General features: G+C 31.9%; 2 long non-coding RNA genes across 2 annotated transcripts; one reads left to right on the top strand and one right to left on the bottom strand.

Moving 5' to 3' along the window:
• Window positions 1-3,261: 3,261 nt before the first annotated feature.
• LOC136982834 (uncharacterized) lies at window positions 3,262-24,424 on the bottom strand. Its single transcript, XR_010881935.1, has 3 exons — window positions 24,339-24,424; window positions 18,056-18,139; window positions 3,262-4,461 (listed from the first exon to the last, which is right to left on the bottom strand). It is a non-coding gene; the product is annotated as an uncharacterized lncRNA (long non-coding RNA).
• On the top strand, window positions 12,765-14,107 carry LOC136982837 (uncharacterized). Its single transcript, XR_010881939.1, has 2 exons — window positions 12,765-13,708; window positions 13,785-14,107. It is a non-coding gene; the product is annotated as an uncharacterized lncRNA (long non-coding RNA).
• Window positions 24,425-25,384: the final 960 nt, after the last annotated feature.

Raw genomic sequence — 25,384 nt, 5'->3', positions numbered from 1 at the left:
ACGTTTTATATTAAATTCTACAAGCTCGATTATAATAATTCGAATAAAACTCGGCATAAAGAAATTGTTGGATTATTATTATTTTAAAATAACTACAAAAATTGTTTCATAAAACACAAGAAAATAAGAAAATAATTCGACATTAAAGGTAAGTACGCAGCTTTAATGTAGTAGAAAAGTAATGAATCTATACGAATTAAATATTGTCCGGATATGAAGATAGTTATAAAATTTTAAGGAATAATAATAAATATTTGAAATTTGGCAGAATTAACGTATAAATTAAGGTATAATACGTAATTAAGTAGGAGAGAATATGACAGGAGGAGATCAAAGTTCACACGATCATAACTTATTTGTTAGTTACATCACGTAATATCTAACATCTCCCATCAGTCTATTGAGCTGTCAAATCGGGAGATTGTCTAAAACGAATATCATCATCATTTTAGCGAAATTCTATATAATCGCACTTTATTTATTTAGTAAATAAGAGCTGTTCTTCCGCGATACTAAATTATTAATTAGAAGCAAGAATATAAACACAGTAAATTAGATTTTGATTTTCTAAACGAATTATGAAGAGAGTGGATATGTTTGCTTACATAATTACGAATTACCCGATTTTTTGAAGTCATTTTAATTAATTAAGGATAATGTATCTTCTCTTAATCGAGTTGTTTCAAATATCTTCGTTTTTTGATGAAATTTTATAAAAAATTTCGAGTGTTTTCGGAATTTCAATATAAAATTTATGCAAATGATTGTTAACCGCGTGCGTTTTTTATTCCGGGTTTTGTGAGTTTTTTCGTCTTAAAGTTAAAGTAAAAATAAAAACTCTTAAGAGATTCTACTGAAAATCCTTCTAAACTCTATTACTAAGATGACAAAAACTCGTTGCTGTAGTTTTCTCGTAAAGCAAGGAAGTTTGACAGAGAAACGGATGTTGAGGATAAACGCCAGGAAAATTTACTGCTTTCTATTGCATACACTGCAACGAATTTCGATGGAGTTTAGCGGTTAATAACTATTCAAACTCGAAAATCTCTCGCAAAAAAACTTTTTAAATTATAATTTCCAATCTTTTCTCTCTAAATTTCGGTGCTTTTTTTTTATATTAAAAAAAAATGTTATTACAAATGTAATGGAATAAAAACTACATTTTTCCATTACAATATTTCTCTGCATATTTTCAACAAATCTGATCTCAAGAATAAAGGCAGAAACCTTTGTAAGTTATTATTAAATCCACTCTTTTATGACAGTTATGCGTTTAATAGATATATTATCTACCGGCAGAACCGTTAAGAAAATTATGCTAAAGTAAAATGTATAGGCATTATCTTCAATCTATTCTTATGACGATCCTATTTATTTTCTATGAGAGACATCATTACAAAATTAGATGATTAGAATTGGATTTTGTAGACCATTAAGAGGATATGTCCTTCTATTACCCATTGACAATTAAAGCTAGTTAATTTGACTTGTAAATTAAATTGTTATTTCAATATTAGCATATCATGATGCTGTATACATGCAAAGAAGTTTTCAGTAATTGTATTAAGAACTGGATAAACATTTTAATCTAATATATAGCCTGTGTTTTTGAAAACTGTCTTAAGATTTAGACCTATAAACAGTTGAAGTGACAATAGTGGGTAAATTATGAAAAATAAACATAATTAAAAATTATTATATTCATCAACAAAATTCAACTTTATATATTTATAATTATAAATTCTAATACTTTTATAATCAAATAATTGGTATTTGTAAAAATAATAATAAAATCCTGATTAGTTTTGATATGTTTTCCAAATGTAAGACTAAATTGAAATGTATGTTGCTACACTCTACCACCAGTAATTCTTTCTCATAATGTGATAAAGAATTAAGAAAATTTTATATATTTTCTTACATACATTTCAATTTAGTCTTACATTTGGAAAACATATCAAAACTAATCAGGATTTTATTATTATTTTTACAAATACCAATTATTTGATTATAAAAGTATTAGAATTTATAATTATCACAAAATTCAACTTTATTATATATTTATAATTTAAATGTTTGTTTTTCATATTTGAAATGGCAAGACTTGGTAAATTGTTTATAAGTCTGAATATAATGTTATTGATGTCTTTAATGCACCACCATCTGTAGGTCTACAGATGGTGCATTTATAATATAATGAATGGTTCTTTTTTTTTGTCATTTGAGCATTTTTATATACATTGAAATAATCCAATTGATCTATATTTAACATTTTAAAACATTGAATATTTTTAAACTCAATTTGAAATGTTCTTAAAAATGTGATTAGATATATAACAGTTGCTAACTTGATTTTGTAACCATTTAATTTATTTATGAAAATCCATTTTAAGGTATGTAAATAATTTTTAAAAGCACGTAATAATGCACTGCATTTTTCAAATAATTTTTTAAAATCATTTTTAAAACACAATAGCAAATTAAACAAAATTAACATCTAAGCAGTAATTTATACACATATAATACCCAGTTAAAATTTTCAGCTATAATAATATAAATTGTAGCAAACGAAAATTAATTTATGCCCTTTTAATGCAGGATAAGATAGTAAATTAAAGTTTAGATGTCATTAAATTTACACTTTATTTCTCTCTCTCCAGTTTCATTTGTTAGTAATTTTTCATTTTAATGAACTTCTTTGCAAAATATGATTTAAAAAACTTGAATAGCATATTTGTAATTTATTTGTTCAAAGCAAAGATAGAGCTTAATAATTAAATCAATTTAGTAGAGAACAAAAAAATTTTTGGCATTAAAATATTTTAACTCTAATTATATAGTTTAATAGTAAAATAATGTTATGCTAATTGTCTTTATTTATAATTATAACTACTATACAAAATTATTAAAAATACGTTTTCAAATAAAATTTAAGTAAATACTGAAAATGAAACATTTGATATTAAACTTTCACTTTTAACCAGAAAAAAAAAATTCTATTGATAATTTCTATCTTTGTATGTAGTTCAATAACAAAAACTCTTAATATATTGTCTGGTTTGGAAAATTTATTTTAAAAATTTTTCAAGTTCTTTTAAACAGTTTCAACATAAAAATATTGAAGAAATAATTCAATTACTCTATTATTATGTATTTTAGTAATGTTATATAAGTATAAAATTTAATTTCTTTTTAATTTAAAATTTAAAAAATTTGATTTCCGGTATAAAGTTTTTAACACAAATAAATCAAAACTTTATTAATAGGTAATGCTATATTATTTAATGAGCTATATACATGATACAGTATGAAATATAAAGTACTGAACATTAATGCCATTTTACCAAAACACCAAATGATATGGCCTGTATTTTAAATTTAATCAATATACTTTACTTGCATAAGATACAAAATTTAAATAATTATTGTATTGATAGGAGGATTTAAAAACTACATTGAGATAGGCAAATCATCAAAAAGAATTGTCCAAATTTCATACTGGAAAGAAATTGTTTATACATTAAATTAAAGTAATTTATAACAGTTTATATACAATTTTAGAAAGGCCATAAAAGTATGCTTCTATATACATAACATGTTTTCTATATACACAGTCACTTTAATTTTTATAATGCTATATATGTTTATATACACAGTTCACATTTATTTTGTTACAAATTTAAAATCTACACAGAAATAATATCGCAATAATTACAATCATATAGCATAAAATATGCAGGTACTACATCAAAGTATGTGTAATGACATCACATAACAGCATTTAAAATAATTTATTCTTGTAAACTCTCTCGGGTTATTTTGTTAGACCACAAGGTGAAACAAACAAAGTATTATATAGAAAACAAATTCAAAATTTATTTAATAACATTTTAAACTTAGAGTAATTATATCATTGAATGTCATATAATAGAAAAAGATCAACTACTATTTCAAATATAATTATTATTTCGTCCACCAGAATGGTGGGTCTGAAAGCTTATAATTTATATAATTTTTTTCAGCTTTATTTCTGATAATGACACTTGTCTAAAATTTATTTATTTTTCACTTAATTTTTTTTTATTTTTGGAAATTGAATGAGGAGAATCCAGAATTTATAATGCCACTGATTAAATTTTTAGAAATGATGATATATGGGTAATTGTTAATGCCTTACTCTATTTTAATTCAGTCCAAATCAAAACTTTAATCCATGAAACAGAGAAACAAATTTCCACTCTATTATTATTTTTCTCAACAAATTTTAAAAACTTTAAAACTCAAATTTTTATCAATTTTCATATGCCAATTATTTGTTTACAGTAAACAAAACTTCTGACTTCATCGTGTATTTTCTTCTATTCCTAGAAAGTTGGACTCTGCCATCTCCATCCACTTTTTCCGATTTTCCTTCACTCCAGTCAAGAGCGGTACCAATTTGTCTGAAATCTTGGCAAATGCCTGAAAGATTTTAAAAATTAGTTCAAACTTTTTCTGTTCCAAATAAAATTTGTTTAATTTAAATGGTAACAAAATAAGTATAAAGTGATCAAGAAGTCATTATTTACCGTGCCTTTATTACAAATGATAAACAGAACATCACTGTGTATCTACATTGTATATCAGTTTGCATACAAAATAATTTTTATATATAATTAATTTTTTTCATACCATTATATATGTAAAGATTATTTGTTTTCTACTAAAAACTAAAACAGCACAACAAAATCGTATTGCTTAATTATATACAGGGTGTTTCAAAATGAATATTGGGGTTTTAAGGCTTTGTAGTATTTATTACATTTAAGACATCTTTTTTATTTGTATTATCATCTGGAGTTTTTATATAGATAAGAATCATTTATACTTTCAAATAATTGGTTAAGTATTCAACAGAAAAGTTTTGCCAGACAAGTTGTTTCGTAACTTTTCCAACAAAAAATTTAAAATTGTGGTGGTGCCATCTGTTATTTTTCCATCTGTTGCAAAAGTTTAGAAAAACCTGTGTTATTATTCATTATTATAAAATGGCAAAAAAGTTAATTTTGAAGGTAGAGATGAGTTTTATCAAAAATTGTAAATGCTAATGATGAGTAAAATCATCATTACATCTGACCCTACTTAAAATATGTCACAGGACCCCTCCTCAACCTTCAATCACCAAAATTTAATAGCATCACTCCCCTAATACACAAACCTCCCTGCAAAATTTCAAATTTTTCAACACAGAAGTTATTAGGCTTCAAAGTGAATGAACAAAATTGTGTCCTCCACACACACAGGAAATCCCCTCAAGTATTTTGCATTTCTCAATGTCCTCTGAGTCCAAAAATGTAAAAACCTTGGTGGGTCATTTCTTTTGATCAACTGCAATACTTTCCTTCTGTTATATATAACGGCTGGAAAAGTAAAAAGTTAAGAAAACCCTTTCCTAAAGTAATTACATTTGTCTTTCAGACATTAAATATAAACATTTTATATTGATTCTCATTTTTACAATAAACAAATTTATGCTAAAAATATTATGAATTATAAGGTAACCCTTAATATAGCTTTCTTAGTGATTTTTAACAATAACTACTGTTCATCTAAGTTTATTATGGTATATTTTACATATATAAGGTGTTTTAAAAAGTGACTAAAAACTTATAGATTAAAAAAGAAAAATTAAATTTAATATATTGGCATAAAGGTATGCATATCATTACACAAATTCATGTCTTTCAAATGTTTAATATATTTTTATTTTTATTTCCTTTTCAGACTCATATCAGTGATGATGAACATGCAGGAACAGGTATTTGTATTAACATACAAAAATAAATACAGGAAGAACAAAGAAACTTGAGAAAGTATCATAAAATAGGCTTACCAACACAGTTATTTGTGAATTAGTAAACAATTTTCTGAGGACTGGATCTATCTCTGATGAAAGAAGAACTAGACATTCAAGATACATTTGAAGAGAATCCACAATTATTGATTTAAAGAACATCCTACAGATGAACAATTTTATAAACAACCATATTACATTCAAGTCTTGCATAACTTACAAAAAGATATTTTCCACAAAGAGAGGTAATTATGCCTATATAGTAAGTATTTTGTTTAAATATATATATATTTATGTTGGCTTTTTTTAATAATTTTCTATTATTTTGCAAAATAGTTAATTTTTGAAACACCCTGTATCTCATATATTGTTATTAAGTGATGACATTCAATACTTTTTAAAAATATGATAATGTTTATATGGAAATCCTAATTGCTCTATCCATTAAATTAATGATACATTTTTAAAGTTTTTCTTATTAGGCTAATTATTAATTATTTGATTTTGATGTATCAAAAAAAATATATATATATTTTTCTCTAATATATATATATAACTCAAAAACATTTCTCATTGTAAATTATAATATAGCTATTGTTTCATTCAAACATGCTGACATATTTGAATTAAGTATATGTTATGTATTGGCAACACATTGCCTTGGAGTATGGTGATATAAAAAACTGCTAACAAAGGAATCCTGGTCCTTTGGTCAATGTCTTACATAAAAGAAGAGCAATAAAGACAATTGCAAAAAGAGTCATGGGCTTATTCTTTTTCATAGTAGTTCAAGACATATTTAGCAATGAGGATCAAATCTGACTTTTTTTTCTGTAGGTACTGTCTTTTTGTAAGACTTCTGGTTACATTAATATTTCAATTTATAGAAGTATTGAAGAACTTGACCCTAAAATGCTTGGTTATTGGAAGTTATACAAAGAACGCTTGGAATTCTATCCTATTAGCAAATAATATCAATAATGAATAAACGAAAAAAGCAATTCTTTTAATGGTAGTCAGATCACAGACTTATGGACTAATTAGGTCATTGGCTGCTCCAAAATTAGATTTGAAATATGAAGAAAAAATGGAATTATTAAAAAATCATTTCAATCCTGAATTACACATGGAAATGCATCATACATCTGTTGCACACTTCCTGGATATCAACATACAGTGTGTAAATTCTAACTTCCAGTATGTGTATGTGTGTTTGCAGTACATCAATCAAATTTTCATCCCATCCTCCTTTTATGATCCCTTCCAATATAAAGTAGTAATTTTCAGAGCCTTAGTAAAACAGGCATTCACACACTTCTACTTTCAAGGAGAGATCTCAAGAATTGTGGTACATAAAACAACTGGCTATCCAGCACAGATAAGTGCCTAGATTAATAAAAAGCTTAGTGAACAAATAACAAATATGGGTAGCAACACCAAAATACAAGTGTGGCTGTAGTATATAATTTATATATTTTATTTTTTAGTTTTATTTCGCTTCACGTGCTTTTCTCCCCTTTCTTTTCTTTATCTATTGTCTTCCCTCTTTAGAATGTCTCCGAAATTCCTTTCCTTTTATGGCCATCGGATATCCCCTAAAACAAAGAAAGGGTGTGCGACCCCTGAGGCGACAAGTACGATACTAGAGAGCAGGAGGGTCGTGAACCTGAGAGAGATGGAATTTGGACTCGAGAGAGAAAGGAAGGAGACTAGCTTCTGGTGCATTGTTGGCAGCGTGCAGAAGAAAGAAAGGTAGAGCTTCAGAGACTGAATAAGGATCTCTGTGACAGATTCGAGGAGTTAACGGTAAATTATTGAATCCGAACTGTCGACAAGTGATTGAACTGAAAGAAACAAAGGAAATACCCTTGTTCCTTTGTGTAAAACCTTCGCTACAGACATTACATAGAAAAGGGCTGTTTTTCGAAGATCTCAAGAACCAACACTGGGTACCCTTATCTAATTTCTTACTTTTCCTTCCTGTCCCCTATTCTCCTACTATTGTTTAATATTAGTCTTAGTTTTTATCTTTATTCGTATTTTTGATAGTTTAATATTAGCGTAAGATTAATTTTAATTATTTCTCTTTTGTCGCGTAACATATATATTTGGGATTTTGTATGTACCACCTTGTTCTTTCATACGATTGTTTCCATCTGTCGGGATAGAAAATATTCTGGCATCCTAGAAAAGAACCTGTAGATATTTTTTTGCCGTAATTAAAGTTTCCGTTTCGTTTTTCTTTTGACCAAGAAAAAAGCATATTTTCACACAAGAAAGATGGAGCATAAATTCAAAGTTGTGCAGTATAACAAGACCCTGATGGATACAACCTTTCCTTGGCCTACAAAAGGAACCCAACCATCTGTGAGATTATGATGCTTGATTAACAACCACAAAGAGTACTCAAAGAAAACATTTATTTTTCTATCGCAATGATGTACAGATTCTTGAATTAGATGCCAGGCAGTCTGAATTCCACTGCTCAACACTAGAGAGACTTTTCTTTTATCTTTACAATCCCAAGATTCGTAACCGGATTACGACATGTGACAAAGGTATGTGTCTGATGGTGAAACGAACAACCCACTCTCGAAATACACTGCTTACAGCTAAAAACTGATCTAAAACTAATTTCTAAAACTAAAACTACAACAAAGAAGAAAGAAAGAAAATAGGACAGATAACAAGAATAGGAGAATGGGTACCCAAAGTTTTGTGTCCAAAAAAAAAAAAAAAATGGTCGCAAGCACATGGATCGATCCCGTTAATCTGACGAATCCGGGCTTCTCGCCTCGCTTCTTCTCAATAATCTGAACCCAGTGATTTATTTTATGTCTTCACTTTTTCCCTTTCGTTATTGTTTTATAAATCACCAACACTTAATTCTTCGGTCGCACGTCTTTAGACCAATCCGCACGGAGCTAAGGCAAGCTGGAATCCTGGACACACGTCTTTACCCTCCGAGGTTCGAACCAAAAAGTGACCTCTCCCCTTCACAATTGCCCTCAGGCTATCGATCCCCATTGTTTCACTTTGACCATATAAGGAAAGATATTCTGAGTAAGAAAATTCTAGAAAAGACAAACAATAGAACAAAGAGGAGAAGATATGCAGGAGATATAGAAATAGAAGGAAAAATAAGAATATAAAAATATGCATATGTAATTACAAAATTTATATGACATACAGCCACACATTTACATGCTTCTTAGAAACACCAAGGACACTCACAATGAGATGTTCCTTCTGGGACTATACTCCATACTGCTTCGGAACAACAGAAACAGCCGACATCTACAATACATCCATTAAAACAGTGTCTGCAAGAACATCTTATATCAATTAATAAAAGGCAAACTACTACGGCTTTAGCCACATATGTTTTGGATGAGAATGTGCAGGTTAACATCCATAATGCATGTCTCATTCACCACACATGGGAGCCTCCTCTACTTAACAAGTACCTGGAAATGCTGGAAATTTACAAGGCCAATAGAAACAACACTGCTATCAACTACAAGGATAACAATACATTATGCCCGGCTTAAAGGGCATTATTGGATATTTAATATTACTTTTACATCTAGATAATTACATCCCAATACAAACATGACATCTGATGGCAATTGGGCATATAATTAGGGATTGCAATTGCTGGATCCCTCATCCAGCGCTGTGGATCTGCAAATATTCAATTAACTTTCTAAATAATGGTGCAAAAGTCTACGTTGTCGGGTTGCCACTTTGCTACATGCGTTATTGCTCGGCGGTGAAAGTGATGTTGCCGTTCAGTGTGGGACGTGCTACACCCCCTCTCTATACTGCACCGCTGCCTTTTTACCTCTGCTGATTTAATTGCCAGTTGACTTTCCGCTCTCGCTAAATAAAGTGTCTTTGCGCTAAATAAAATAAGTAACTCCTCTTCTAGTCCTGGTGCATAATTCTAATTTACAGTCAGTTGTGACGTCAATGAATCACGTGACGGAACGATTTATGATTATTTGATGACTCTGAAATTGTTCTGGCAGGCTAGGATCTTCATATAAACAAGAAAGAAAGAAAGAAACCAACTAGCGTAGAGGCAGGAAGAGCGTGCTCTGCAGCGGGATATATATGCAATTCATTAGGAAGTAGGTTGGGAGACACCATCAATACCATTTGTTTCTTGAGATCCTACTTCCAGAAAAGTCAAAAAAATAACAGAAGTGATTGATTTAATTTTATTTAATCCTTTAAAATACTTTATTCAAGACAAGACTAATATTTTATAACTTCTACTCTAATTCTATTAAGTTAGAGTTTTTAACTATTGTTCTATAAGTGGTTAGTGGGCTAGGCTAGGCAATTTTATTGTGAAAATTAGTGAGAAACTGAGACTACCTAGTTAGTTAAATAGTTAAAGAAATAAATGAGTATCACTATCTTAGATATATGATGATATGAAGGTATGTGATTCATGATTGTGATAGTAGTAGTCTAGTAGTTAGTTATTATTAATTACTTACTGACTACTTTACTAACACTAATAATTAAATTACTTATAAATAACTACAGACTGATATGTAGAGCCCATATAAGAAAACTGGTAAGACTGATAGCCACTTACCCACTGATTATCTGTCCTTATATTAATATAAATTAATTAGTAGTATTACGTTTGCTATTATTTAACTTAGATTATAATTATAATCTTTAAGACTTTTAACTTTACATTAAATGTTATCTCAAGTGTTAAACCGAACCAAAGTTAAGTTTACTACCTAAATGTGTAAGAAGTTTTACTGATTTATAGTGACCAGTCTAAATAAAAGTTTCTGAAGTATTTTTTAAAAAATGTTTTATTTCTTTAAAAAATACCATAAATTGCTGGATAGATAGATAGATAGATAACACTTTATTGCACCAAAAATCATCTGCGCTGGATCCAGCTGGAATGATGTTGACCCAGTAAAAATCCAGCTGGATTGCAATCCCTAGTTCTATTCTGATATACATTTCTGAATAAATTCTTTAACTTGAGGATGATTGCTAAAAACAATTGAACCTATAATTAAATTTATGCAGAAAAAATTTATGCATTTTCAAGTGTGTTGTGAGATAATGCAGTGTTTTCCAGCCTTTTTTTTTTCTTAACATTTGAAACAGCCCAACGAATGAAGTAGCATATAGAGATGTGTCCACTATTCAAGGTCAGAGTTCCATGTTAATAAGTTACACATTAAGAAGAGAGTGTTCAAGATGAACAAAAAGTCAGTTGATGTCAGGTGTTATGTTTAAATAAACAATTTGTCTTTAGGGGGACCATTTTGCTACTAAGTTTGTAGAGGTTGTAATAAAAAAGGCAATATACTTAAGGCATGCAGAAATAAGGGGGAGAAGCTAGTATAAAATGGAATTTCTTTGAGCTGTGACAAGTGAAAACAAATGTTTTACAGGATAGAGAAAATTCAGTAGGCCTATTTAGTATTAATATTAAAAAATTTAGCATCATTTGAATTACCCTTAAGCTTGGATGAAAATGAAATTATTATGGAAATAGATACTTGTTCGGGACACTCAATATTAAACGAGCATACGTTCCTAAAATACTGACCCATGAAAATATTAAGTAAAGAAACTATTACTATAAAGACATGGGCTCAAAATGAATTAGGGATAATAGAAACCATGGAAGTAATTCCTCAGTCTTGCAGCTCTCACATCCAGTGGGAATTTTGTTTTGCCCACACATGACAATTTTATTTCTTTGGTACTCCATTTAGAAAAAATAATGCTTTGTCTGAGAAAAAGTTGTTTTCTATAAAATCAGAGTTATCAATTTATTTTTCATGCATCCAATTGCAGAATTCTAGTTGTTGTTGTTGTTTGATAGGCTTTGGCATCTGGTGAATTTTCAGCCCTTAGGAATGGAACTTAGAACAGATCTTTGTGATACCATGTACTTCCAATGCAACTTTACTGGAAGAAAGATAAGGATTGTCTTCTAGTCATGTTATTGCATCAATTTTTTTTTTCATTCATTGCACTTTCTGGCCAGATTGTCATGGGCACTTTCTTTCTGTTTGAATTTTCTTTTGATGTCACAGAACAAGTAATTGGAAAATCGGTAACTAAAGCCTGTCATGCCCAGTATCTGTAGTAGTTTCTTTTAAACTTTCATTTCCATTAATTTTTTTGGTAAATAATTATCTCCTTTGTCATATTTATCGTATATAATGTGTGTTGGAATCAACGATCGCGATGTTTTGTAGATGTTCTGATGTAATAAAAGGTTGGTGGCATTGTTGACCCCTCGGGGAAAGTGACCTCATTTCACTCTCCCCTTTCCAGCGCTGACCTTCCGTGAGTTAAGACCGTGTGTAATCTTTGTGCACTCTTTGTTCTTTTGTTACATGCAGTTGGACTAGCGTAACCGGTTCTTTTTACCAATCTTTCCGATAAGCGCCAAGTCTAACAATGTGTACTGATGTTTTGGCCAAAATTTGTCATCTTTGCATCATTTTAGAAGCTTTTGTAGAAGTAGAATCAAACCATTCTACAGTACAAAAGGGAATCTGAGTATTTTCTTCTAAGTGACAAAATTTCATATTGAAATGAATTTTTCTTCAGATTTCCTTTCTCAGTAAAGACTTTTTGATTCTTGGCCAATGATAGGCTGATAACTAGACAATTTGAAAAATAGAAATTCTTTTTCTCACAAAATGCAAGAAAAAGAACATTCTGGCATAGCTAATGTATCATAAAATATGAGCTAGGTGTTTCCTAACTTTTGTTATTCATTCTAAATTTCTCAACTCTGTGGCTAAATGCCATTATTGTACAGTTGTATTTAATTTTATATTAGAATATATATTTTCCTTTCTTTCTTCTTCCTATTACTATTATCTTCCCTTCCTGAAATTTTCCCCCAACTGGTGCTTAACGGCAGGGCCGGCCATCGGGGGGGTGCGGCGGATGCTACGCACCGGGGCCCCGCGATTGAGGGGGCCCCAACATTATCAAGAATGCACACGAAAACTTGACAATATTCCTATCGTTATCAGTATGACGAAAAGTACATTTTATCGTAAACATTATTATTGTAGATCTCTGAATTTCGACAATCTTTAAACTAATTCTCGATGATGCGAATGTTTAGTTTTTGTTATTTGATTCGGGGAACTCCCGAGGATCCCCACCTAAATTCGACTTTTTAAAAAAAATTTCAAAACCATATAGCCCGCGTTAAGAAATGAAAATAATACTGTGGCCGTCGGCCATATAAAATTATACGATTTATGTATTCGTTTGTCATAAAAATTTGTCTTTCCACTTTTTTCCCGATACTACAAATATTCGAGTAGAAAGTAACCGGTTTCGACTTATTTCTACTTAAGAAGTAGTTAAATAATTAAGCGATTAGGGAATTGGGGACATAAACAAAACCCCGATGAAAGAGCCGGAATATTACTTAAACAAAAGCTTAACCGAACCAATATACAGCCGAGTATAGTGGGGACTGATTTCTTCGAAATATTGTATTAGATGTAATAAAGACAAATTTTTCCAATTCGACGAGAGTGACCGAAAAGTTGTAAATTTTGGAAATTTCCGTGGACAACACCTGGTCCTAAAACGAATTAGTTAGAAAACAAATGACTTTTAAGTTTAACATATTTAGATTTTTACGGCTATGGTGAGAAACGTTTAAAATTTACAACAGCCCTGTCGCGTCCTTTGAGATATACTAGTGATGCGACAAAAGAGGTATTTGACATTGACCGGTATCAGCACCCTGGGGATTTGGCAGTCCTCTGCAACCGTCTTCGATTCCATCCATTAGCCACTGGTAGGGAGCTATTTGACTAAGTACATTGTTTTAAAATTTTAAAAGTAAAGAATATTTTATATCTTTATGTACTGTACGTTTCTTTGCAAAGCTATATTTAATTATAATTTTCTTTAAAAGTATATTCATATAATTGAAGAATATTTTGTATGTACCAGTACATCCACCACATATTTTATTTCACCGAGTAAGTTTTTATTATTTTACTTTTAATTGTAGCCCTTATATCGTGGCTAGCGATTCGGAATGTAATCGTGATATTAAAAATGCATTTAGAGAAGTCTACGGTTTTTACTGGCTTATCGAATAAACGATACGAATGGAGCCTAGACCATCACTGACGCGCAATTGACTGATTGCCCCTGGATGTCGGCTTCTTACAGAAACACAGCTTCCCTATCATCAAATGTCACGGCACGCCCCTGGTATATAATCGTAGTTTTAATGTTTCTTTTATAATTTCTTCTATCTTTTTTTGTCTGTCTTATTTCTGGAACTTTCGGTCTGACTACAGCCTACAGGTGGGTCCTATTGACAAAGCCGGCGCTTCCTTTGTTTTCCCTCTGTAAGGTGTTGACCTTACAAGTGGTATTACCCGACCGCACGTGGGTCCAATTGACAAGGTCGCGCTTCTTTTGTTCCCACTCTGCTAAAAGATCAATACTTTACAAGGAGCCTCCGAGAAGTTGTGAGAGTTCGAGTTCAGCACGAGAAAGAAAGACGTGTCATACTACAAAACGTTTAATTATTGTTACATCTAATCATGTCCATGCCAAGGAAATATCCCTCTGGGTGTCAAAAAAGAAAATTAGCAGAAAAGAAAAAAGTAGAAAAGCTAAATTTCAAGAAATCACAAGTAGATCTGTTTTCTTGGCTACGAAGTAATTCCAGCAATGAAATTGTTTCGACTTCAGAAGTTACAGTTCAAGCTTCAACTGGAGAAGAAAGTTCCGCACAAACTACACAGTCTTGCAATGAAAATGTTGAAACTGTGAAATTCGTTGAAGAACCGCATGTTTATACAAATATGATCGAATCAGAAAATAACGTCGAAAATGACAATAACGAATATGATCAAATGAACATAAGTGATCCAGATTTATGGCCAAGTATTATAACTGATAAGTTTCGAATGTTTTGTGTTAAAACCGGACCTGTACAACACAAAGGAGTTTTTGCTAAGAATGATGAAGGTAGGTCATTTTCCACTACGTACTACTTTAAAAAAATGCCAAATGGTGAAACCCAGCTTCGCAGCTGGTTAATTTATTCAAAAACGCAAGACTCGGTATTTTGTTTTTGTTGTATACTATTTTCTAAAAGAAGAGGAAATGAACAATCTACACGGTTTATAGGTGGCTATAGTAACTGGAGAAAGCTGTCAACTGTAATTCAAGATCATGAGCGTTCTATTTGTCACTTTAATTCGTTTATTGCTTGGAAAGAATTACTAAAACGACTAAATTTATGTTCGACTATTGATGAAACTAATCAAGTTAATATAAATAAGGAAACGGAACGACTTAAATTACTATTTCAAAGAATTGTAGATGTGATTCTATTTTTAGCATGTAATAATCTTCCACTTCGAGGAACCCATGAAATAATAGGAACGCCTAATAATGGAAATTTTTTAAGTTTAATCGAATTTTTAAGTAAATACGACTCTGTGTTAATGGATCATATAAACAGAATAAAAAATTCGAAAAATAGAATTGTGCATCATTTAGCACATAGATCACAAGAACAAATTATTTCTGCGTTAGGAGATGAAGTCCTTAACAAAATTAAAAACGATATAAAAGCAGCCACATACTATAGTGTCCAAATGGATTGTACTCCTGATATTTCCCATAAGGAACAAACTTCAGTTATTATTAGGTATGTAAATTTTGAAGAGAAAAGATTAATTATAAATGAGTCATTTATAAGGTTTATTGAAGCAACTGATGTGACTGGAGAAGGACTAGCAAAAACTCTATTGAAAACATTAAGTGAGCTTGATTTAGATATTATGAATTGCAGAGGGCAGGGATACGACAACGGTAGCAACATGAAAGGGAAATATAAAGGTGTACAATCTAGAATAATTGCTCTAAACCCTCATGCAATATATGTGCCTTGCCTATCACACTCTTTTAATTTATTAATTTGTGATGCCGCTTCCAGCAGTATATATTGTAAAAATTTTTTTGGGATATTGCAACGTTTATATTGCTTATTTTCTGCATCTACAAAGAGATGGGAAATTCTACAAAAACATTTAAACATTACTCTTAAACCATTATGTGACACTCGTTGGGAAGCCAAAATAGATTCGGTTAAAGCAGTGTATACACAGTTTGAACAAACTTGTAATGCCCTAGAAGAATTTATTTATGTAAGTAACGATAATACAGCGGTATCCGAAGCTAAAAGTCTATTGGATTCAATACAAGAAATGCCATTTATTTTATGTTTAGTAGTATGGTTTGCAATGTTGTCTAAAATCAACGCAATCAATATACTATTTCAAGCAAAAACAATTATTCTTGAGTCGGCTTTTAATTTAGTCAATAAAATTAAAACTGAAATCCAAAATTTAAGAACAAAATTTAACACATTTTTAGACGAAGCAAAAGTGCTAGCACGTAATTTAAATATTTCAGAACATTTTCCTGAAAAACGAATACGAAAAAGAAAAAGGTTATATTCCGAAATAGCAGAAGATGAAGTTATAGAAAACCCGGTAGAGGAATTTAGATGTTATTTTTTTAACACTCTAATTGATACGGTTATTGTACAAATAGAAGATAGATTTAAAAGTATACCAAATATTATTTCTGATTTCAAATTAATCACTGATATGAAAACCTTAGAAAAACATGAATTAGAAAAATGTTCCAAAAACTTTGTAAATTTTTATAACAAAGATGTAGATGAAAACCTAATCCAGGAAATTGGTTTGCTACGGGATTTGATTTTGAATGAAAGGGATGTAAATAACGCACAAGATATATTGCAATACATACTAAATAATAATTATAATGAGTTATTTCTAAATGTATTAACTGTATTAAAACTTTTCTTTACGTTGCCAGTTACTATAGCAAGTGCTGAGCGCTCTTTCAGCAAATTAAAATTAATAAAGAATTATCTTCGATCCAGCATGTGTGCAGAACGCTTAAATGCACTTGCTATATTAAGCATCGAAAAAGAAATTGCAAAAAATTGTAATTTTTCTGAAGTAATTAATGTATTAGCAAGAACAAAATCACGCTTTAAATAAACATGCATTAATATATGTTCGTGTTTGTAAATTTTTTTATTTTAGAAAAACATTTGGGCCCAAATAGTTTCTTGCACCCGGGCCCCTTTATCGAGAAGGCCGGCCCTGCTTAACGGTGTAACAGCAGGTGGTCTCTTCGGGACAATGGGACGGTATGCGGCCCTCAGGATAGAACGGGGACCAAGTGTTCATTCTTTGGAGAGGACTGGATGAGGAAAAACATGCAAAGGGTAGCTCTACACCACATTTTTGGAACCGCGTGAAGACGACAAAAAGGTACGAGGGAAAGAAGGAAAATCCCGATTGTAAAAACGTCCAAGTCTGTTAAGCAATCCACGTTTTAGAAAAGAAATTGACATTTTTCGCAATTAAGAAGTGATCCGTCCAACATATATATATTTCGCACTGTGAATAACACCAAAATATTTGGGTACCCCTTTCTTTTTCTATCTATTCTTTCCTTTATTGTCCTACATTTATCTATTGTCCTACATTAATTATAAGTTTAGTTGTAAGATATACATATATTTTAATTACTCTTAGTAGACTTTTTTTTTTTTTTTCAAAATAACCAAAGAATCACTGCAAGATTTAAACTTATGTCGGTATTCTCTTTATATTGTCGGTAACTATACTAATGTATATATCTGTCGGGGATAGAGATTTTTTTGCTGGCATCCCGCAAAATTTTCTGTATCCTGTTATACGAATTAAAGATTCTGATTTTAAAATTTTCCGTTTCTTTGTGTACGGTATTCGCACACTTCACAACTCCTACTTAATTTCCATTTTACATATTGCTGTAATTTTAAAAATAGGTAACTTAACTATTAATCAACTGATAAAAATACTTATATGAAAAATTTAAAGTACTAATCTAATAAAATGAAAAGTCTTTATATTTGTGAATTTCTTCATTATAGTAATCATGACATTTCTATCAGAATTAAATGGTAATTCATTTAATATGCATTTGGGGAAATGAACTATACTGGTATATTCCAAAAGTTAGAGAAAATGTGTTTTGAATTAAGTCTGAATTATATAAAATAAGAACTATTAATAATGTGTATATATATAAAAAATCACTTATTTGAATCTTAAGCTATTATGTTTGATTTACCTCATAGACAGGAATGCAGATGGCATCAATAAATCTAACTTGCATTACTGGCAGTTGATCTTTTTTATCTCTGTTCATCATATCCTAGAAGAAAAAATACAGATATAAATCTTAGACCATTACTAATTCTAATATAAATAAATAAATTTGTAATATTGAAACCATAAGAGAGAGTGCATTTTTGCCTACAAAGTTAGGTTTCTTAAGTTCAAAAGTATTTCTTTTGAACACAAATTAAATTTCATATTTTTTGTTTTTATCAATTGTGAAGAATTGATTTTCACATTGTTTGCTAGAAATGTTTTGTATAGAATGAATGTAATCAAAGTTATATCCTTCAGTTTTTTTAACTCTTTCCATCTGTGGGCTCTAAGACAGCCTTCATAATCATACCCATTGTAGGTTGCCAGATAGTGAGAGATGAGCCTAACATAACCTGAACAGACTATGAAAATCCCTGGGGTTGCTTACCCAGATTCAATCCTAGATTCTCCAATTTGATAGACTAATATTTCAACTGTGTTGGTCATCTGGCCACAAGTAAAGTTACATGATACAAATTCAGACTTATAAAATATAAATACAGTCAAACCTGTTTTTATGCGGGGGATAGGGACCGCATTAAAAAAAACGCATTAAAAAAAATCTCACGAAACTTCACGAATGGCTGTAAATAATAGTTTTCTCAACACAATTAAAAAAATAATTTTTTTATGCGGTCAACAGGGACCGCATAAAAAAAGTCTCACATAGAAAATAACTCAAAACCGTACGAAATAGAATTTATTGACAACAGATGTCAGCACTTGACTGCATCGTCTGGTCTATCGTCTGTTTTACATATTTTTGTCCAGGTGGTGTTTTGTTGACTTAAAAAGTAAATTATTTCATTTTTCGCATATTCATGCAATAATATTACTATAATAAGTTTATTTAGCTATAATAAGTCAACGTGAGACATGACGAATCGCACGAGACTAGTCGCCAACTATACCGCACAAATAAAAAATCGCACAAAAAAACCGCACAAATTAAAAATTCGCATAAAAAAAATCGCACAAATAAAAATCGCACATAAAAAGAGCACATAAAAACAGGTTTGACTGTATATTTAAATAGCGCTACAATAATTTTCATGCCAAATACTGTATAAACATTGCAAAAAGTTCACTGAGTTTAGTGTTATATCCACATTTGCTTGTCACAAGTACTTTTGACAAACCTTACTGTCGTCGTCATCAGGTGAGTGCATAAATTTGCCGAAAAAACTTTAAATGGAACTAATCCGACGTAAAATAGAACGGATAAAGCTTTGCCAGAGCTGTTAAGAACGCAAAAACAAAAATTCAAAACGTTCGAAAGCCGATCGAGCATCTGGCTCTGTGACTAGCGAGGCTGCGCATGCACAGACCCAAGCTCACGCTATACGTACATTAGACAACGCTGAAACGTGCTCAAACGCTTGTACAGCGTGACCCAAACATTGGGTAGATCAAGAGTGGGAGTGTTGCATGTGTCCAGAGTGGTGGTAAGGAGGGATTCCCAGATGAAAACAATTTTTCTATCTTTGCAGCTCTTGAGCATAAGCACTTGCGACCATAGTGGATTGTAACCCTGTTCGAGTAGCTTTCTTGTAAGCTCTGTGGTGTGCCTACCTCTCGCCACATCATCTTGGTGCTTGGCAAGCATTCTGGTGGTGGCCCCGATATATCGTATGCTTACTCCCGTCGCGAGATTTTCCAGCAGGACAGCATAGACCCCCAACTTCGAGCGTGGAGAACTTGTCTCTATCGTTGCAAAGAAGCTTGCGTAAGCTCAGAAGTGGAGCTAACGGTAGTACCAGGTAGCGCTTCCTAAATATTCTGCAGATACGTATTGAAAGGGGTCCAAGGTATGGCAACGATGTTTGAACCACCGAAAACTTCCTCTTGCTGCTTAGCATGGTGTTTGGAAACCATGATTTCTTTAACCCTACTGAGCACATGCGTAAATTTTGCACGTGAAAAGCCAGCCGTGCGTACTGCCAAACTGATGTTGTCTAACTTGATATTCGCCAGCTCCTGTGTGGAGGAAAGCAAAAATGCCCTTCTAATAAGGGAGGTGATGGCGGCGATGACATATCGAGAAGGCTGAAAGGCCTCTGCTGGGATGATGTACGGAGCTATGTTGGACTTGTGGTGTACCGAGAATTGTAGACCTTCCGGAGACTTACGTATATGCAGGTCTAAGAACGTTATTGCAGCATCGTTCTCTTTCTCCAAGGTAAAATTAATGGAAGAGAGCTGTTGCTTAAAGATAAGAAAGGCCTAGAATGGGAAGACACAGAGGAGGCCTTTCTTATCTTTAAGCAACAGCTCTCTTCCATTAATTTTACCTTGGAGAAAGAGAACGATGCTGCAATAACGTTCTTAGACCTGCATATACGTAAGTCTCCGGAAGGTCTACAATTCTCGGTACACCACAAGTCCAACATAGCTCCGTACATCATCCCAGCAGAGGCCTTTCAGCCTTCTCGATATGTCATCGCCGCCATCACCTCCCTTATTAGAAGGGCATTTTTGCTTTCCTCCACACAGGAGCTGGCGAATATCAAGTTAGACAACATCAGTTTGGCAGTACGCACGGCTGGCTTTTCACGTGCAAAATTTACGCATGTGCTCAGTAGGGTTAAAGAAATCATGGTTTCCAAACACCATGCTAAGCAGCAAGAGGAAGTTTTCGGTGGTTCAAACATCGTTGCCATACCTTGGACCCCTTTCAATACGTATCTGCAGAATATTTAGGAAGCGCTACCTGGTACTACCGTTAGCTCCACTTCTGAGCTTACGCAAGCTTCTTTGCAACGATAGAGACAAGTTCTCCACGCTCGAAGTTGGGAGTCTATGCTGTCCTGCTGGAAAATCTCGCGACGGGAGTAAGCATACGATATATCGGGGCCACCACCAGAATGCTTGCCAGCCGCCTTGCCAAGCACCAAGATGATGTGGCGAGAGGTAGGCACACCACAGAGCTTACAAGAAAGCTACTCGAACAGGGTTACAATCCACTATGGTCGCAAGTGCTTATGCTCAAGAGCTGCAAAGATAGAAAAATTGTTTTCATCTGGGAATCCCTCCTTACCACCACTCTGGACACATGCAACACTCCCACTCTTGATCTACCCAATGTTTGGGTCATGCTGTACAAGCGTTTGAGCACGTTTCAGCATTGTCTAATGTACGTATAGCGTGAGCTCGGGTCTGCGCATGCGCAGCCTCGCTAGTCACAGAGCCAGATGCTCGATCGGCTTTCGAACGTTTTGAATTTTTGTTTTTGCGTTCTTAACAGCTCTGGCAAAGCTTTATCCGTTCTATTTTACGTCGGATTAGTTCCATTTAAAGTTTTTTCGGCAAATTTATGCACTCGCCTGATGACGACGACAGTAAGGTTTGTCAAAAGTACTTGTGACAAGCAAATGTGGATATAACACTGAATTTTTTGCAACGTTTAAATATATTTACAAATCCAGATGTCTCCATGCATAATTTTTTGTAATATCATTGAAGAATAAATCCAGTAATGACAAAATCTATTTTTAATATTCCATATACTCAGAATTTGTATAAACAATTTAAAATCTGAGTGTCTATCATCAATCTCACCACTGAAAAGAAAATGAATAGTACTTTAAAATGAAATGTGGGATACATCTAGAAAATTTAGTGTGTTGTAAAATCAACACTTCTCTGATGTTCCATCCTTCAGTTTCACTAAATATAAACCATATAAGAGAAAATGAAGAAATGATGAGAAAAGAAATGCTCATCTGATGACCACAACCACCTATTACAATTGGAGCTGGAAAATATGAAATTTAGTGCAGTATACACAATGTATAATGAAACAGTATTTGCTGTTTTATTCAACCATGTTCACTTTTTTGAAAACCACTTTAAGTAAATTGCAAATTTATCCTCAAATTGTAGTGTCCTCTTATCATGTCAATATTAGCAATCTATCCCTTTCTTAAAATAACAGAAATCTGTGGATGTTTGTGTTGTCAAAAGTATAAAGAATTTCTATTATTTCCAATAATAAGAAACTACTCTCCATTTAAAGGTAAGATTACAAGATCATAAAAAGAATGAAAAAATCTATTAGAGCTGTTTCCTTCTCAATCAATTAAGTTGGAACTGAACTGTGCCTTATGTCTTTTCATGCTCCCTCTTTGCCACGTGGTGGGTCCGACTCGGTGGAGAGGAGTTGTGTAAATCTGGGTGTGTAACTGAGGATAGGAGATTTATTGGAGGGTGTCTCTCAGGGAGAAGTTAGAACAGAAATAGAGAGGATGAAGAAAAAGAAGCAAAGTAGTGGTGGTGTGTGAAAATGCATGTGGAATTAGTTGGGAAGCAAGAAAGTAAAGACTGTGCAACCGGAAAGGTCAGCGGGAAAGATTTCGTTTTCAAACTGTTTCCTGTCCAATGAGAAGTAAAAGAAGAGGTATACTTTAAACTCATTGTCAGTACGTTTTATGTCTGCACATTATGAGAATTCTGTAACATATTGTTTGTTGGGAGAATTGTGTGTTAACACTATTCAGTAGATTGGATTGTCGGGCTCTGTGTGTTCCTGTGTGTTTCCCTGGATGTATTGTATGTTCCAAGGAAAATTAAAGGGTTATCTTGTTAATTTGGATAGTTGTCTTTGTCTAGTCCCTATTGAGATAAATGGATTCCCCCTTCTAAGTGTCTGCTCTATCAAGCATGCTTGTTATCAATTTGTCCCACCGAAGAAATCACTAAAGTTCTCCGTGTCAACTCATTCATGCTTTCTATACTCTCACAGAATATTATAATAAACTAGCCAACTTATAATCTTAACAGTATTTTAACTTCCTGTTTTTTTTGTGCCTTTAAATTATAATGATTTATACATATTCAGTTTCTTTTTCAACCTTTGATGGTCCATAAAACAGACAACTGTAAATAACAAAATGAATTTATTACCAAAAGTTAGGTACTGTACAACTGTTAGGTTTCTTTTCGACATAATCATCGTGAAGATTGAGGCATTTGTTATATCTGTAGACGAGCTTTACCATCCCTTCTTCATAGAATGTTGCCACCAGTGACTTGAGATGGGCCTTAACGTTGTTTTGAAGATCATCATTAGTCTCGAACCTCTGCCCTCATAGTAACATTTTCAGTTCAGGAAAGAGGTGGAAGTCACTCAGTACTAAAAATGTTAGTACAAGGACAGAGGTTTGAGACCAATGATGATCTTCAAAACAATGTTAAGGCCCATCTCAAATCACTGGCAGCAACATTCTATGAAGAGGGGATTGCAAAACTGGTCCACATGTAGACAAATGCCTCAATCTTCACGATGATTATATTGAAAAGAAACCATGGTTGTACCTAACTTTTGGTAATAAATTCATTTTATTATTTACACCTGTCTTTGTTTTATGGACCATTTGGAGGTTGAAAAAGAAACCACCCTTTTAATTATTTTATCTTACATAAACTATTAAACAGAAATTATATTTTGTTCAAAAGTTTCTTTTAAATCTATCTAACAATATTTTGTTTATTTCTTATAATGCTGCAGTCTTAGTTGTCACTCCAATAATAATTTTTTATGATAAAAATAAAAAATATGAAAATGTTGCTGATACTTCTGATCAAGGTCAACAAAAAAGCTGAGATTATGACAATACTTTGTAAAAAGAAAATGATGTTGTTTAACTAAAATTAATATTAATGCATAATACAGTACTTCTAATTGTAATTGTTAATTAATTATTGATAATTTATTTTCAAACATATTTATCTTAGTAACAAAACAGAATAGTATACTTTTGCTAACTCCTGGAATGTAATCCTATGTTTTGTATTAATTCTTTGTTTCATATAGCATGGAGTTTTTTCAGAATATAACTATGTTAAACAAGGGATAACTGTACATTGTTTTTAGTGATATGTATCATATTTTGTCAGTTTTATTTTACCATTTTTACTGATTTTACATTGTATAACTGTTTTCATTTAGGGGATGTTTTGGAGACAGTAATCTCCAGTCTACAAAGATTTACTGAAAACATTTAATTAATAAATACATTTGTCAAAGAATAACATTTAAATTTAGGTTGAAATTTTTTCTATTCCCCAACAGGAGCAATAGAACTAGACAAAAGTGCTTTTGTCTTGTTAAATTTTTACTGTTTTAACGAAAAATTGTTTAGTATTCTTCCAGCATGCAGTTTACAATAAATCATTTTAGTCTTACAAATATAAATTCTTACTATTGGTTGTATCTTTAATTCTTCTTTTTCAATATCTCCTTGTTGAAAAAATTCACTTGCCACCAATTCTGCAACCTAAATTTCAATAATTAATTAAATTTTACATACAAATTTTAACATATTGTAATGAATAATTGATTTTTAATATCAAAGATTTCAAATATCAAATTAACAGTGAGATTTCTTTATTGGGCTAAATAATTACTAAGTACTTTAGCAGAAGAATCTGCATATCAAAGATTACAAAATATTTTTGTAATCTTTGATATTATGCAGCCATTTCATAATTTTTTTTCTTTGAGATGGTACAAGAGAAATGAAAATAATCAACTATTATGTCAAAATTCAAAGTTCTTTTTGTTTAAGTAATTCTGAAGAATACTATATTAATATGTATGCAATATGTAATCTAAAACAATCAACCTTTATGTTTTGAATTTTAATATTGTGATTATTATATTATTTTCAGGACTTCCATCAATAAAGAATGAAAAAATAGGACAATTTTAAGTAAAGCCATATTCAGTATTCACCATAAAGCCTGGTAGCTCTATGTCACCCCATACCACAAAGGGAAAAGAGGGGTGGGTGGTTACGATCTTTGGGAACTTGATACAAGAAAAATTTGAATGGATACTACTTTTTCATTTCTCCAGATTGATTCTCAGTCTATCCTGGATATTAACATTAACATTTTGGTGGAAATCTTGAAGTATGGATCAGTGTTTGCACTCCCCTCCTCCTAGGATGGATACAAGATGTTTCATCCCCAATTTGGAGATCCTTCTGCAAGGTCTCTTGGACAGGCAAAAGGAATATTACTGTTGGATGGTGACCTTCAAGATTAAAACAGAGTGGGAAAGTTGGAGAGAGTTGGAACTGAGAAACAAGCTTTAATATTCCATTCATTAAATGCAACTTAAGGTTACTCTTGTCAGGGCCAACAAAACCAAAGCATTGGTTCTCATGAAACACAACACATATGAACAGGGCTTACATGAATACATTGAACAAACTCAATGTGAAAGGGTTGAGGATGGGTACGT

This window comes from Centruroides vittatus, unplaced genomic scaffold (assembly GCF_030686945.1).
Source record: "Centruroides vittatus isolate TY-2023 unplaced genomic scaffold, ASM3068694v2 contig_864, whole genome shotgun sequence".
Lineage (NCBI taxonomy): Eukaryota > Metazoa > Arthropoda > Arachnida > Scorpiones > Buthidae > Centruroides > Centruroides vittatus.
Note: the sequence above shows the minus strand (reverse complement) of the source record. Positions and strands in the feature narration are given on the sequence as shown.